We start from the raw sequence: 11937 nt of genomic DNA on the forward strand, positions 1-11937 counted from the left end.
CGACTCGACTCGACTCAACGACTTCCGAACAAAGGGCGCAAGACTGGCGGCAGGAAGGCATCAAAGACGAGCAGCTGGCTGCCTTTCGCGAGATGCTGCTGTTGGTCTCCATGGCAACCCGCCACCGGCAACCTTCCTGACACCTCTGTGAGATGCCGCTGACGGCCACCATTCTGTTCGCAGCGAGCTTGGCATGCCTGATGGTGCGCCACCTCCATGGCTTATAAACATGCATTTCTTTTAAAAGAAATTCTCCATGCAACCATTCTTCTGGTTGGCTGTTCTTTTTGTTACTGGACAATTGTGAACTGACATAAAATAATTTTGCGGAGATATGGTATGTTGCCTCGTTGCTCGTTCGCCACGCTCTCGCTCCCTGCCGTTGCCGGCTAAGCGGGCCAAGGGCAGGGAGGGACCGAGCTACATCCATATTCCCGGTGGCCAGTCAGGACGAGCAACGTTGCGATGGCCGTGTTAGGACGAAGGAGCGGGGCCATCAGAAGCTCGGTGTGGTGCAAGACTGGTGGCAGGGAGGCGTGGAGAAGAGCTGGTGGTTGCCTTTGCGAGGTGCTGCTACTGGGCTCCATGGGAGCCGCCGCCGGCAATCTCCTGTTCCCGGCCACCATTCCGTGTCGTAGCAGGACGCCACCCCAACAAGCTTCTCCCGGTGAGCTCTCTTTCCTCCTCCATGTAGCCTTGCTAAAATTTCTTTCTCTCGTGTTAAATTGGGCATGTCAGTAGTAAATAAAAGCTTACGTGTATAAAAACCCCACAAGGTTCGTTTCAGGTGTGATCCATAGATCGATCTCATCATCAGCGCATCTGTTTGTGTTTTTTTTAGGTGTGTCTTGGTTAGAGGTTTGAACAAGCCTTGGGTAATCCTCAACTTCTCAAGGATGTTCCCTGTTTTCTGTGGCATTGTTATTGTGAATTAAATCCATGTGCAGTAGCAGCGACTTGCCTTGGGTAATATTGCAGAGATATATGGTTTCGTGATACTTAAGTATTACTTATTGTTTGCATGATATTGGTAATTTGGACATCTGCCCATTGGCCTGGGAGTAAAGGTGAATTTTCTTTGTTGGTGTCTGCTATGTATGGTTGATACTTTGCTATGTTTGTGAAAATAATGGTGTTCAATAGGCTCCGTCAAATGTTTAATAGGTTGCTTCTGCAACAAATGTTCAAGTTTTTTGTGTATTAAATTTGGTCGTTGGTACTTCATTGATGTTGCAAAATTTATGTAGTGCAGCTCTTTCGTTGCTGCTGCTTATGGATGTTTCATGTCGGGGTCTATGTCGGAATGTATACTTGGTTATGGGCTTCCTGATACCCTTTTGTGCTTGTTGAAACTTTGGAAAAAATGGATTGTTAGTGCTCTAATTATTGGTATTCATTGTTGGGTAGAATTTTGTATTGGTCCACAGTATGGCAAGTGTGATTTACCAATGCAGATATAAATGTAGCATTTTAGTGCTAAATGATCCAATATGGTTGATTCACATGTTAGATATTCTGTACAAAGATTGAAACTTTATTTGTAAATTCAAAATTGTTGCTTATACATAATCCGAATTCCTGGTGTTTTGATTTCAAAATTGTTGCTTATTCAGTTTTCCAAAGAATCTGGATGCTTGCTCTGTTTTGGACAGCCATTTCTTTGTTTCTTGCGTAGTCTGATTGATTGTTATTGATTCCATATGGTTTATTCACATGTTAGATATTCTATTAAAAGATCCCATTTCTGATTTCTAGAGAAGAAGCTATGAGTGATTTACTAATAAACATAATCTGGAAGTAATGGAAGCCGCGATTAACTTTCTAGTTGAGATTATCAAATTATATTCTCAGAAAGTTCTCAGTCACCACCTCATGCCAAGTGCGTGCTCTGTGACTAGCTACCTGAGACGATGCACCACCTCACCATGACCTGCCCCTTCTCCCGGCAAGTTTGGCATGAGGTCCTGGCCTGGCTTAGACTGCCTTGTCAAGTGCCGAGCGGCGAGGCTAGCCTCACCGACTGGTGGATCGACACACATAAAGACCTGCCGAAACCGATGCGCAAGGGGCTCGCCACCGTCACCCTGCTGACCCCCTGGATGATCTGGAAGCACAGGGATGAGTGCGTCTTTGATACGGCGGAACCTTCCGTGCAAAGCTTGCTTGACAAGATCAAGGATGAAGCCAGGCTGTGGGTTACCGCTGGGGCCAAGGGCCTAAGGGATGTATGGCCAACAACCTGGAATGTACACTGATTTGTCTTCCTCTTTTTTGGCTCGCTGATGGCCTCCTAGGAGGCTTGTAAATTTGAACTCTGCCTTTTCAATGCAATGAAACGCAATAGTCTATTGCGTTTTCTTGTAAAAAAAGTTCTCAGTCCGGATGCTTAACGAAAAGATATGCTAAATTTTTTTTGCGTCTGGTTGCAGCTGTTGCATGGGCTAGCTGACGTGGGAGACGGAAAGGTTGAGCAGGAGGAGTTGCACAGCTCGGTTAGCTGTGGCGACCACATGCAGCAGCGATATCTTTGCAGGCGATGACGACCAGCGATGCCACCACGCCGTGCACAATCCTGCTCGGGCCTTCCCGCCACCTGAACTGAGAGGGCACCCCTGCCCTGGTCTAGCTGCTGCAGGACGATGCGAGGATGCTTCTGCTTCTGCTTGTGCCATTTTCAGGTATAAGTCAAGTGTTCTCTTTTTTGGTGGTATTCAAATTATGTGCTTGATAAAAATAATTAGGTTGAATGTATGTGGGCTGCTATAGCTTGGTTCAGCCGAATTGAGTCGGCAATGGTTGTATTTTTTAGGAGAGGCCAGTTTACTGTTTGGAAGCATGTTGTGTGAATTGCTGCAATGTTCATGCATCAATCTTTTTACCTGGGATAGTAGCTTGTCTGCCACTATATTTGTGCCTTGTGAACTGTTGCAGCTCCTCAAGTGAAACGCCAAGTATGTTGTCCTGGTTTATTTGCTCTTATCTGTTATAAGCATTCCTCGGGGATGTTTTTGCTAGTGCTGATATTCTTGTTAGTGATACCGAAACTTTACTTTCTTTGGTATGTCCATATCTACAGAGGATTTCTGAAACTTCATTTTTCTGTGTGTTTCTGTATCTCAGGGGATTTCCAGTTGTTGGAGCTGGCTAGGAGGTAGCAATGGCTACTGGATCTATCTGATTGGCAGTGATGGTCTTCGTCCTCGACTTTGTGGGGGTTTAGGTGAGTGTCAGGTTCCTCTCTTGTCTCTTCTCATGTAGGACTCTGCTGGTGTGGTTGGATTGGCATGATATTTGCGTTTGGTTTAGTATTCTGTGATGATCTCCAGTGGAAGCTATATTATGTAGCTTGGAAATTTGATGATCCGTGGTGTTTTTATTTTTCGAGAAAACGCAAAGGACTCTTTGCGTTTCATTTCATTGAAGAGATAGAAGTTTACAAGCCTCCTAGGAGGTGTTACAGGGGTTTATTACAGCTAGGAAATTAGTGCACATCCCAGGTCATAGGCAGCATGTCTCTCAGTCCCTTGGCACCAGCGGTAGCCCAGGCCGCCGCTTCGTCTTTGATGGTAGCGCATAGGCTGCGGATGGAGGGCTGCTGTCCATCGAAAACGCAGCTGTTGCGGTGTTTCCAAATCATCCAGGGCACCATCAGGGTTATGGTTGCAAGTCCTTTGCGCATTGGTTTGGGGGTGTGCTGCCTTGCCACGATCCACCAATCGTTTAGGGATGCATCGTCCTGTGGCGGCCTGCAGGACATGCGCAGCCAAGATAGAGTTTCGTGCCAAATCTGCCGCGAAAAAGGCAACCGATGAAGAGGTGGTGGATGGTCTCCGCCTCTTGGTCGCAGAGCAGGCATTTGGCATGGTGCTGCAGGCCTCGCCTGGCGAGTCGATCAGCGGTCCAGCATCGATCGATGTTGGCGAGCCAATGGAAGAATTTGACTCGGTTAGGCGCCCAACTCTTCCATAGGGGAGTTTCCAAGAAGCGCAGTTAGTGGAGCCTTGGAACGATGCGAGATAGGCTGATTTGGCGGTATAGTTGCCGCTGTTGTGCCACTTCCAGATCAGGGAGTCATCGTCGGTGGTCAGCTGTGTGTGTTCGACGAGCTGCCATAGGCGTAGGTATTGGCCGAGCTCGTTGATGCCGATGATGCCATGTATATCCTGTGCCCAATGGTTCGCAGCCAAGCCATCGGCCACAGTCCTAGTCTTGCGTCGGCGCTTGGGGATGCAGGCATAGAGGTCAGGTGCGATCTCGCGGACTGCACGGCCTCCGATCCAGCGATCCTCCCAGAATTTTGCGGTCTGGCCATTGCCGATCGTCATGCTTGTCGAGGCGAAGAAGAAGTCTGCCTCTTCGGTGGTGAATTGTAGGTCAAGACCGGACCAGGCTCGGTTGGTGTCGGTACGGCTGAGCCATTGCCATCGTGTGCGGAGAGCTAGGCTTGTCCTATGTAGGTCCTGTATTCCGAGTCCGCCATGGGAGGTGGGTCGGCAGACTCGCCGCCAATTGACATGGCAGCTGCCTCCATTTGCTGCGCTCCGCCCCTCCCAAAGGAAGCCTCTCTCGATCTTCTCCATGAGCTTGATGGTCTTCTTCACAGGCGCCAACACCAACAGCTGGTGGATGGGGATTGCGCCAAGGACCGACTTCACCAGGGCAAGTCTGCCCGGTTTTTGCATTAGCCTTGATTTCCAAGTGGGCGGTTTGTTTGCCATGTTGTCGACAATTGGTTGCAGCTGCGCTGCTGTCGGCCGTCTGATGGTTAGCGGGATCCCAAGGTAGGAGAAGGGGAATTGCACTATGGGGCAGCCCAGGAGCTGTGTTGCCGGTGCAGCCGTCTCTTGGTCGCACCGAATTAGCGTGGCTGAGCTCTTGGCGTAGTTGACGCGCAGGACAGAAGCGTGGCCAAACAGCGATAGAATCTCCTTGATAGCCATGGCGTCGTTCGCGGATGGGTGACAGAAGATTATCACGTCATCCGCGTACAGCGATATGGAAGGGAGCGCGCGTCTAGGGTGCAACTGCTGTAGGACCGCCATGTCCATTGCTCGTTTGATGAGTCGTCCGAGAACGTCGACGGCGAGCACGAAGAGCTGAGGGGAGAGGGGATCGCCTTGGCGCAGCCCACGGCGGTGCCAAATCGGTGGTCCGGGCTCCCCATTGAGCGGAACTCTTGTGCTTGCCGAGGCGAGCGGGATAGCGACCCGGTCGAGGAATCCGTCGCCAAAACCGAACTGCCGCAGCACCTCGAACAGGAATGGCCGGGATAAGGAGTCGAAGGCCCGTGCCGAGTCCAGTTTGAGCAGTATGCGCGGGGCTCCAAGTTGGTGTAGGAGGCGTGCTGATTGGCGGACGAGGATGAAGTTGTCGTGGACGCTCCTGCCAGTTATGAAGGCGTTTTGGACCGGGCTGACGAGGTCGTTGAGCCGTGGTCCTAGGCGCAGCGACAGGGTTTTGGCGAAGACTTTGGCCACCGGGTGGATCAGGCTTATGGGCCCGTAATCGCCGAGGCGAGTGTGCATCGGCACGCTTAGGTAGCAAGGTTAGAAGGGCCTGGTTTAGCTTGCAAAACCCTCTCGCCGCGGAGCTCGTATAGCTGCTGAAAGACTCGACAAAATCCTGCTTCACGAGTGTTCCGAGCATGCGCGGAGGAATTCCGCGGTGAAGCCGTCGAGTCTCGGGGCTTTTCCGGCAGGGAGCCGCTTGATCGCGTTCCAAATCTCTTCAGCAGCAAAGGGCGCATCCATGGTCTCTAGGTCAGTAGGCTCAATGAGATTGCCCAGGTCCAGGGTGTGTGTGCGGTCCATATTGGTGCCCAGCAGTGCGTCAAAGTGATTGAATGCAGCTTCGGCCATGTCTCCGTGGTCGGTCGGTGTGTTTCCATCGACGGTCGGGCCCTGGATGTTGTTCTTCCGGCGCCGGTAGCTGCATTGCCGGTGGAAAAAAGAGGTGTTTGCGTCACCGTCTTTGAGTACCGCAATGCGCGCGCGTTGGCGAGCGATTGTCCGTTCCAGGGAAGCGAGCCCCATATAGGAGGTTTTGATCTGCTTGCGCAGCCGGCTCTCATCCGCGGTTAGGGTGCGATCTTCCTGGGCCTTGTCGAAGCGGAGCAGCAGCTCACGGCAGAGCGCCAACTTGTGGCGCACGTTTCCGACGGTCTTGGAGCTCCAGCTTGTGAGCGAGCGGGCGGTGGCTTGCAGCCGTAGGAGCAGCTGCTGGAAGGGGTCAGCGTCATGGATGGAGTGCCAGGCCTGCGCCACGGTGTCATGGAATCCATCCTGTCTGATCCAGTAGTCCTCGAAGTGGAATCGTTTGTGGCCGGTCGGCTGCGGGGAGCAGTCGAGGAGCAAAGGACTATGGTCCGAGACGACGGAAGCGAGGCATCGCAGGTGGCATTCGCCATGGATTTCCTCCCAGTCAGTGGTGCATAACACTCGGTCCAGGTGCACGAGCGTAGGTGGTGATTGCTCATTGGACCAGGTCCGTGGTGTTTTTATGGCTGGTCTATGTCTGCAGAGTTTGCTTGTGCTGGTTAACTTTTTGTATTGGCACTGCTTTTGTTTAGTATCATGTTCTCATCTCCGATGAAAACTACATTGTGTAGCTATGAAATTGTTTAGGATTGGCTGGCTCACTCGATAGTCTTAGTTATCTAGTCGTAGCTACTGAAGATGGTAAGAAGAGAGTGATCACTGAACTATCCATTGGTTGGGTACTTATTATCACTTGGCTTGTTATATGCCAAATGCCTGTTGTTATTTGGCTTGTTATATTTGAGCAGTTCAGTGGCATGTCATGCATCAGGTTAGGTTGTTGAGTTGTTGCATCAGAGCAGGGATGGATACAAAAAAGAAGCTTTGGTCTGAGCACATTTTGAAAATTCTTAGTGCTGAGCATTACTAGCCTGTCACATCGGATCTTGAGTGAACTGTAGTGGGGGCTCTTATCATTAATATGCTCCATAGATTAGTTCTGTTCACTATCACAACTCAGTATGTGCAGAAGTACTGCACTAATGTTGGCGGGACTTCTTAGTATATTATTTGAATCATGTATGCCTTGCGTATCACATTGATCTCATGTTATCTCTAGATTTTCTTCCAAATGGAAGTTTGCCGCCTTTCTAATCAAGCTTTCATGTTGCCTTTATTGAAGACATATATACGCCGTAGTATGAGTGATATAGCATTTTGATTGAAAATTCGCAAGTCTTTGTCTGCTGCCATGTTATTGTAAGCTTCCGAGTTAGAATAAACCTGTGACTGTCAGTGGTGGCACTTATATTCCAAGTTATGAAGTTGTAGATGTTTTCTCCTTTTTTAGATGCCTCTTATTCGTTAACCATGTGGTGATCTTTAAGGTCTTGGTCTGGACAAGTAGATTAGTCAATGGTCTACTCTAAATTAGCAACAGTCTCCTTTTGCTGACGTGTTGCTTGTTGCAAGATTAGACTCATGTACTGTACCCGAATTTGAAATTTAAACTACATGTTGCACATTCTGTTTGCCTACTTCATTCTCCAACTTATTATTGAAACCACCATCCTCCGAATCTATTGTCGCTACTCTGGAGCTGACCATCAAGATTTGGTTCATGTTGTTCAAGGATATATCCAGGAGGAGGGCTAGATGGCAGCAAGAAACCTGCAGCCTGATGCATCATCGATCAGGGTGTAAGCTGGAAGGGCCAAGGGAGAAGTAACCGTCTTATACATGCCTTGCTCTGTGCATCAGCGTTTTTTTTTTGTTACTCTGGTTGTAATGCAGCGCTAGTGAGGTTTCAGATTCTGAAGAATCTTGTATTGCATCATGTCGGTGTTGTATGTAACCCTCCTACGATGTGATTGCGGAAAGGTGTGCTGCTGTGCATCAGCTATTCTTTGATGCTGATTGCTGGGCAGTTTTCCGGTGGATTAGAGTTGTGGTGGAGTTTGTATGTCTCGTGGGCTACTTATTGCCTTGAACGGAAGTATGCTATTTGCTGTTCTGGTTTGGATGTCCAAATACAAGGCAAGGTCGTGCCAAAAATTTAAGTGACCCCTGCCATTTTCTTCACGTAGCTTGTTTTTCTATTATTTCCTCTAGTTGATTATACTTCCGTGATGCCAAAGAAAAATAAAGCGAAATAAGAAGTAAGAACTTACAATAATAGGTACTTATGAGGTGATCAAGTAGCCGTGATTGATGGATCAAACGAATAGCTGTTTGTGTAGCGAGTTACTAGTATACTAACATGCATGCGAGCCAGGAAAGCAGTTGCCATCTGTCTGGAGCAATCGATCGAGAAGCTGTCTGTGTTGCTGGTTTCGAACTAGCCACGACTAGTACAATGGAGTCGTCAAACCGATGTCGCGGAATGAAGGGATGTTTTTGGTCGATTTGATGCATGGCAGTTGTTCCGATCCGCCAGTTGGTCCTTGTTTTGCATCGGGTGTTTCGAGGCTAGAGAAAAAAAAGAGAGAATCAAATTAATTAGTTAAAGACTCGTGCACTCCCAATCTTTTTAGATTAGACTAGAGGATGGAGATCCATCAAGCTAGCACTCAGGGTAGATGTACGCTAGATTACTGATACCGAATGTTCAGAAAAAAGGCACCAGTCATGGCGAATTTTTGTATCCTTTGCTCATAGATTGATTGGGTCAACAAGAAGTACACTTGTTTCGTGTAGAAGAAATTTTGTGCAATTTTATTGAATTGTATTCTTAGAGAGAAGAAGAGGAAAACCGAGGCAAAGCTGAGGAAGCCATTTGCAGCATCCCCATGTACGTGCTTACCTAGCTGTTTTCGGCTCCAGCTAGCTGCTCTCTGGTTCTTTGACCGTCAGTAGATGCAGTGGCGGAGCCAGAATGTTAACATTGTGTAGTCAGTTTAAAATTATGTAGTCAAACACATGTATTTATATAATTTTTTTTCATAATTCTTTACATGATTTCTACCTATGTAAGTGGAAAACTGTGTAGTCATATGACTACACAGCCATAGTGTGGCTCCGCCACTGAGTAGATGAAGGCAGCACTAGGTAGGGAGGGAGAATGTGAGCGAATCCCATGGTCATCCTGGAGGTAGACATGGCAGGCCATCCCGAGGAGTGTGTAGGACATGCATGGAGGCACGGCCGCCCAAACAACCCGGCCTCTCCTCTCGTCCAGGCGAGTTGTCGTCCTTGCGCTGGAAGATGTACTGAAGGGGCTGGTGTCTGGCGTCGCGCTCGATCAGGTCCTTGGCCGCCGGTGCCTCGCCTCATAGTGACATCCCAGCCGACATAGTGCTCCCTCTCCTCTCGACCTGGTCTGGTCGCCGTCGCGCAAAGTGACGCCGTGCGCGCGCTCACGTCTCGCCTCGACAGCCCAAGCGAGCGACCCAGAACGTCCTGGCGCGAGTTGCCGGTGTTGCGGTGGAAGACGCGCGTTCTGAATCTGCGTTTCACGTCGCGCGCGCTCAGGCTCTGGCGGACGGGTGCTCGCCTCGCCTCCACCGCCCATCCTAGCCGAGGGGAAGCGCGCTCCCTCTCATGTCCTCGGCCTTGCCGGCGCCAGAGTGGCATGCCTCGCCTCGGTTGCTGAAGCGACCCGGGGTGGCATGCCCTCTCCTCTGGTCTGGCCTTGTCAAGGCTAAAGTGGTCACCCGCCGAGAAGTGCTCGCCTCACCTCTGCCACGGCTCATGCATCCTGGCTAGCCGACATAGTGCGCCCTCTCCTCTTCGTCGCCGTCGCGCAAAGTGACGCCGTGCGTGCGCTCACGTCTCGCCTCGGCAGCCCAAGCAAGCGCCCCGTCCATCCTAGCCGACATAGTGCGCCCTCTCCTCGTCCTCGCCAAAGTCCAAAGTCACAAGTCACGCGATAGCCGACGCGCGGCTAGGGTGGACATGGCCTTGTACTTATAGGCAGTGGCGGGGCAGCAGGGCAGAGCGAGTTTTCGGCGCGCGGGAAGAAGGAGATTGACAGCCGAGGCGTCGCCCGGTTGAGAGAGAGAGAGTCCGCGTGCGCCAATGAAATGAATTGAGAGAGATAACCGAGGCGTTCCTTGCGCGCGCGTGCCGCCTCCTTCAGGCCAATGGAACGAAAATGAATAGAGAGAGATAAGTATTGGAGTCTTGATGGAGAGAAAAAAAAGAAAAGAAGCAGAGATAAGTGGTGGGTGGTGCACGCGAGCCAGCTGCCAAGTTGATGCGCGCGCGCGTGAGCTCAGCTAGCTAAGCACGTTTCCTTCGTTTGATGCGTGCACATGGCGGAGGCTCCGCAGGATTTTGCCACAGTTGCACGCTCGCGCGGCGCGGGGCACTGACAGTGTGGACTGTGCGCTGTTGGCCTGCATCACGGGTCGGTTCCGTTTTGAGCGGAATCATCGGTCGCTACCTGTTGGCCCCACGGAGCGGAGCGGAGCGGAGCGATCCATCTACGACCAGGCGCATGTGCGGGCCTGTGTCGGGTCCGATTTCCGGTTCCCAGTTCCGACTCGAATCGGGAAACTGGACGGAGGAGTACGTGGGTATATAGCTAGGTAGGCCGTGGCGCTACTCTACGGCAGAAGAGAACACGATTGATGATGACGATGATGATGAGCGTGGAGGGTGACTTCAGGGCCATGGCGGAGGCAGGTGTGGACGGAGCGCTCCGCAGGAACCTGCCCAACTTCCGTTCAGAGACGGCCCGGTTGCTAGGCAAGATGCAGCGTCAGATGGAATCTGCCCCCGTGCATCGGGACCTTCCGTGCATCTTCTCCGAGCTTAGACGGGCAGAAGCCCTCGAGGACAACAGCGCCGACCTCATCAACTCCATGGCCGCCGTCAGGGACTACTGCCGCTACGGGGCCGCCCACTTCGCCGCCAGGGAGCCGGCGCTCGCGGAGGCCCTGGTCAGGGACACGAAGTTCCTGGCTGATGCGGAGAATGAAGCAGAGGAGGAGCGGGCGGCCCACGCAGCGTTCGATGTCGAGATGGAATGTCGTAGAGAGGCGGCCGCTGCAGAGGACGACTCCTCCGACATCCCATGGTCATCTGATGACCCTGATACACCTACCACGGAGGAGAAGGCGGCGGAGCAGAGGGCTCTTGTAGAATCCTTCGAGATGCTCAAGAAGGTCGAGGATGCCGCGAAAGAGACGCTGCAGATGCACCTGCTAGAGGAAGCGGCGGTGCACCGAGCTCTAGAGGCCGCATGGCGGGCGGCGGAGAAGCAGATGAGGGAGGGCGCAACAACGGGGCTGGGCCGTCGGGCAGCAAGTAGCCTAGAGCTTGTATCGACTATAGTTTGTAGTTCATTATGTTTTTTAAATATTTATTGGAAAAAAAAGTCGCCCCCATAGGGAGCACACCCATATGTAATCAGACCCGCGGTCAAAATATATCCATGGGGTAAAGAAAACGGACACGCGCGATCAGCTTTGGACATCCGAAATGCATCATCCCGGTTAGAGATGCCCTCAAACAAGTAGATAAGGTGTGAGGTGGAGTGTGCGGTGCCTAGTTTTCCATCGTGGCTAGGGTTGAAAATAAAAGGAAAAAATTTCGTCCGTTTTCAAAGAAAAAGACTTTTGAGGATAAGAAACGCAAATGGCAAAATCATAAAAGGAAAGAGAAAAGTAAACGAGGAAGACCTTTCTGACGGAAAGGAAAACGGCAGAGGAAATTCCGGAAAAATAAATACGAAAAATTTCTGGAAATATAACCTAGAGAGCCACCTGCATTTAGTACGCCTATATTTACACATGAAACTGGGTTTCACCACCTATCAAGTCCACTAATTAATCAAATCCTAATCACTTTGCATAATTGCGTGTGCATGCAGCCCATTAAACTATGTGTGTTACTTTATGTTGAATTGCCACTTGTTAAAGTTAAGTGATATATTGTGTCTTATTGTCTTTTTATTTATGTGTGTCTTTCGATCTACAAATTAAGGTATTATGCCACATTGTGTTGTGGCAAATATCCG

General features: G+C 50.5%; 1 long non-coding RNA gene across 1 annotated transcript; it reads left to right on the forward strand.

Annotated features, from left to right (window-relative positions):
* The first annotated feature begins 366 nt into the window (after positions 1 to 366).
* Positions 367 to 8057, forward strand: LOC124673908. The gene is made up of 4 exons (XR_006992861.1): positions 367 to 667; positions 2430 to 2678; positions 3121 to 3220; positions 7609 to 8057. It is a non-coding gene; the product is annotated as an uncharacterized LOC124673908 (long non-coding RNA).
* Positions 8058 to 11937: the final 3880 nt, after the last annotated feature.

Source organism: Lolium rigidum, chromosome 7 (assembly GCF_022539505.1).
Source record: "Lolium rigidum isolate FL_2022 chromosome 7, APGP_CSIRO_Lrig_0.1, whole genome shotgun sequence".
In the NCBI taxonomy this organism is placed as follows: domain Eukaryota; kingdom Viridiplantae; phylum Streptophyta; class Magnoliopsida; order Poales; family Poaceae; genus Lolium; species Lolium rigidum.